This window comes from Neophocaena asiaeorientalis, unplaced genomic scaffold (assembly GCF_003031525.2).
Source record: "Neophocaena asiaeorientalis asiaeorientalis breed wild unplaced genomic scaffold, Neophocaena_asiaeorientalis_V1.1 scaffold81, whole genome shotgun sequence".
Taxonomy (NCBI): domain Eukaryota; kingdom Metazoa; phylum Chordata; class Mammalia; order Artiodactyla; family Phocoenidae; genus Neophocaena; species Neophocaena asiaeorientalis.
This window is the reverse complement of record NW_020171990.1, coordinates 1,093,848-1,098,438: the sequence shown is the minus strand read 5'-3', so window position 1 is coordinate 1,098,438 and position 4,591 is coordinate 1,093,848. Positions and strand designations below refer to the sequence as shown.

Below are 4,591 nucleotides of genomic sequence, written 5' to 3'. Positions count from 1 at the left end.
TTTCATTTTACACACATGGGCTTATACAAACTGCTGGGATTATTTTTCCAGAGAATTCATTGAATATATAAATCAATTTGACGAAGCTTAACATCTTTCCAATATTGAAACTTCCAGTCATAAACATGGTCTACTCTTCCTGTTATTTGTAGCTCAGTAATTTCTCTCAATAATGTTTATATTTTTATTTTTTATTTATATTTTATAAATATTTTTATTTTTTATTTTATAAATGTTTATATTTTTCTATATAGAGGTCTTGCATAAATTCATTTCTAGATGCTTTTGCTGCCAATGTAAATAATATATAATTATAAAATTCCTTTTCCAATCATTAGTTGAATATATGTAAATAAAGCTGATTTCAGATTGACCTTACATCCAATAAGCTTACTAAATCATATTCAATTTTAATAGGTTAGCTGTAGTTTAACTATTTTATTATAATAATTTAACATTTTCTCAGAAATGTTTGAAATATTACTTGCAAATCCTGAGAGCCTTGTTTTTTTCTAATCCTTACATATTTTCTTATCTTGTAATAGTAAAAATTCCAGGAAAATGAAGAATGAAAGTGATGATATACTTGTGATCTATTTGTATTTTATCATCTGGTATGTTTCTGCAGGTTTTTCTTAATACTTATAATTGAATTAAAGAAGTTCTTTTCTGCTCTTACTGTGCGAAAAAAATTGTTGGTGATGGTATTGTTAGTTTGGTTTTGGTTTTAATGATGAAAGTGTGTTGATTTTTGTTTTATAAAATGCTTTTTCTGAATCTTCTGAATTTACTTTTCTCATCTTGGCAGGAGATGAAAGTTTTCTCCTTTGTTCTTAACAGAACAAATTAATGTAGTGAATTACATTAATTGATTTCCCAATGTTAACTCAATCTTGTGTTCATGAATTAAATTCAGTTTGGTTAAATGGATGACACATTATGCATTTTATGTATTGTTGTACTTGGTGTACTAATCTTTTGTTTAGGATTTTTGCATCTGTGTTTATGAGATACTTCTGACTATAGTTTTTCTTTCTTGTAATATCCTTGCCAGGGTTTTATGTAAAGTAATGTGGTCTCAAAACAACAAGTTCTTTTTTTTTTTTCCCTCATCTGAAAGAATTCATAGAAATATTAATATTCTTTCTTTCTTAAATATTTAAAAGAATCCATAGATGAAACCATCTGGGCCTGTAGATCGAGGGAAAGTTTTAAATTATAAACTCACTTTATTCAATAGATCAAGGGCAACAGAGACTTTCTTCTTGCTTCCCAGTTTGTCCTTAAGTCTCAAGAATTGCAACATTCTAACACAGAATGTTCCAATGTCTTTGGAACTATTTCTGAATCTTCAGCTACCATGGTAGCAGTAGTAAAACAGCTAGACTAGAAACACTAGTATAAAGAAGAAGCTGGTACATAGTTACATAAAATACTTTCTCAACTAAATTATAGATGAAGCTGATCAAATGGATATTTCACTCTCATAAAGTTAAAAACAAAGAAATTGAAAATTTTCACATAGATCCTCTTAATTTTACATTAACTCTCATTCCATGCCATTATAATTTTTTTTTTTTTACTATTTTACTGTTAGAGAGTTATGACTGTGTGAGAAAAATACTTTTTCAATCTTATTAAACAAATATAATGTAAATAGCTGGTAAGAAATCTGGCACAGTGAATAAACTGGCAAATCTTTATGAAGGTGAGTGGTTTGGGATTATACATATTATTATATATTCTATTTTCAAGTTTATACCTTAAGCCAATTATAAATTTATAAGTATAAATAGTTAAAACATTGTGACATCTATTTAATATAGTAATATTTAAATGTTTTAATATTTCACCAAAAGTTTACATTTTAAAAAATTATAAAAATACACTTGTTTTATATTCTAACAGTGGACATATATTGGATAATCTAAAAATTTACCTTATATAGGATTACTGGAATTAAAATGTGTCCAGTGCTATTTCCTTAGTATAATTTACAAATTTACCTAATACTGATTATTGAGTATATTATTGTTTTAGTGATCTTAAAATCATTTAAAGTATTTTCACCTTTAATTGTACAGTGTTTACTAGTAGTGGTTAATTCCTAGGTTATGATAATTAGTAGTTATTTTGCTTATAACGAAAATCAATCTTATAAATTAATTTTAATAATTTAGATGAAAGCAAGGACTAAATACATATTCACTAATAGTATAGACAGTTATCTAATATGACCTTACTTTTTAATTATATTTTTTTCTTAAAAAACATGCCAAAAACCAGCCAAACACTATGTATAGCACCCATTATATCATTAGAGTCAACAGCATATGACATCACTATTGATGACATAAAATCTTGATAAGTTGTTTTCTAGTACTAAGAGGGATCAGGCTTGCAGGGAATTCAGAGACGACAGAAATGTGTGTGAATATTTGTTTAAATTTGTAATATTACTACTAAATGCCTAGGTAAATATGGTAAAAATTATAGTGTATAACTTCTTTAAAAAATATTTTCTAGTTCTCACAAAGCAAGACATTTTTTAAAAAAATAGATGGTATTTTTCCACACCAATAGCAGATGATTTAATTAAGATAATGAATATATTAGTGAAAGATTAATAGTTGATTATACATAGTTTAGCTCAGAGTTTAGCTTAGTTTAACACATAACAATTCAACACATTAACTTTTATCTGGCATCTAGATTCAATATGTAATCTAGAATTATTATTGTGTAATTTTTGTGTGTTGAGATTTAAACTTATTCAGTTTTTTTATATCAACCTAATAGTTAATTTGCTGACTTCTCTTCATAAATTCACTTTTTTTCCACCTTTTTTTTTTTTTTTTTTTTTTCAGTACGCTGTGGCCCCTCCCCGTCGTGGAGCACAGGCTGCGGACGCCCAGGCTCAGCGGCCATGGCTCACGGGCCCAGCCGCTCCGCGGCATGTGGGATCTTCCCAGACCGGGGCACGAACCCGCGTCCCCTGCATCAGCAGGCGGACTCTCAACCACTGCGCCACCAGGGAAGCCCCCTCTAGGACCTTTTTTATTCCAAATATCATTAGTTCACCTTTGGTTGAACCCAGCGCACTGGGAGTTTATATACTCTTCTCAGATAAAACACTAAGAAACAATGGTTGTCTCTGAATTTAAAAGATGGAAGACACTGCATTTGTTTTCCTCTTGTACCCAAGATCAAAACAAGCTCAAACATGGATCTCTGGAGGTGGGGAAAAAAACCTTCAGAGAGACAATAAGGTATCCAGGGCTGAGAACAAGGCTCTCAGAAAAGAAAACAAGTCCCTCTGGGGAGAAAACAAAGCCCTTCGAGGAGAAAACAAAGCTTTCCGAATGGGCAATCAGTTAATCCGGGGGGAGAACCAGTCCCTGAGACAGGGAAACCAGCTGCTGTGTACATTTAAAAGTGTGATTTTAGAAAACCAAAAACCACCTGGGGGAAAAAGTCAACACCTGGGGAAAAAAGTTGAACACAGAAAGTAAGTCTTATTGGCAACAGAATCGAGCCCTGGAAGTTCAGATCAAGGCTCTCAGGGAACAGGAGAAAGCCTTCCAGAACAAGGCGAAAACCCTTCAAGAAGAAATAAGTTCTTTACATGAGATCAATGCCCTACAGCATCAGGAGTGTGCGATCAGGATGGATCAACAGGCCCTGATGGAAGAAGGACTTGCACTGGAGATGGAAGAACAAGCTCTGTGGAAGGAGGAACAGGCCCTTCGTGACAAGAACAAGGCTCTGAGAGAGGAGAACAGTGTTTTTCAAGAGGAGGGAAAGGCCCTTCTGGAGGAAGCGAAGGTCCTGGAGGAGTGGAACAAGATTCTTCAGGAGAAAGACAGCAAACATGCTGGCTGGAAAAATGCACAATTAAAAAGTAAAGCAGGAGAAGTGTGACTTGAAGATGTAACCAGCAAACCATGAGTATCATTGACATTCCAGAAAAAAAAAAAAATTCAAACTTTTGAAGGTGAAATACTATTAGTGGTGTTGGAGTAGGAAGCTTGGAAATGTACAGAATCTGGTCCTGGAAACCAAATAAAGTCCTGAAAAGTTGGAAAAAAAAAAGTTTCTTTAGGCTTACTTAAATTGTACAGCACTATTGGTGGTAAATATTATTTTAGAATGGAAAAGATGTGTTACTCAAAACGTGACACTGAATGGACCAGCTGGGTTTGCCCTTTAGTTTCAGAGACATTGGGTGAATATTGTAAGAAATCAACATCACAAAGGAAAACTTGTCTTAAAACCTGCTCTTAGAATTATGAAAAATATAGTGAAATATAAAACTTTGCATCCTTCACATGTATTGTGAAAAAAAAATGTTTTGTAGAAGAATATTCTGCTTTATGCTTATTCCAATAATCTAATTGAGGAGGCCAATAAAATACTAAGAAGAATTTTTAAAATATGTGAGTGTTCACAGACTTCCCACTATTATTTCTCTGTTATTTTCTTCCTTTTGCTTGCTGGGAGGGTGCCATGCTCTCTAATAAATGTATTAATGAGAGAAAAGGGACTGAGAGAACAAACTCATAATAGGGCTGGTGGAGTTTGGAATGTGAAT

The 4,591-nt window shown here is 32.4% G+C and overlaps 1 pseudogene; it reads left to right on the top strand.

The window, feature by feature from the left end:
* The first annotated feature begins 3,144 nt into the window (after positions 1-3,144).
* LOC112401671 (coiled-coil domain-containing protein 70-like) lies at positions 3,145-3,921 on the top strand (annotated as a pseudogene).
* The last annotated feature ends 670 nt before the right edge of the window (positions 3,922-4,591 follow it).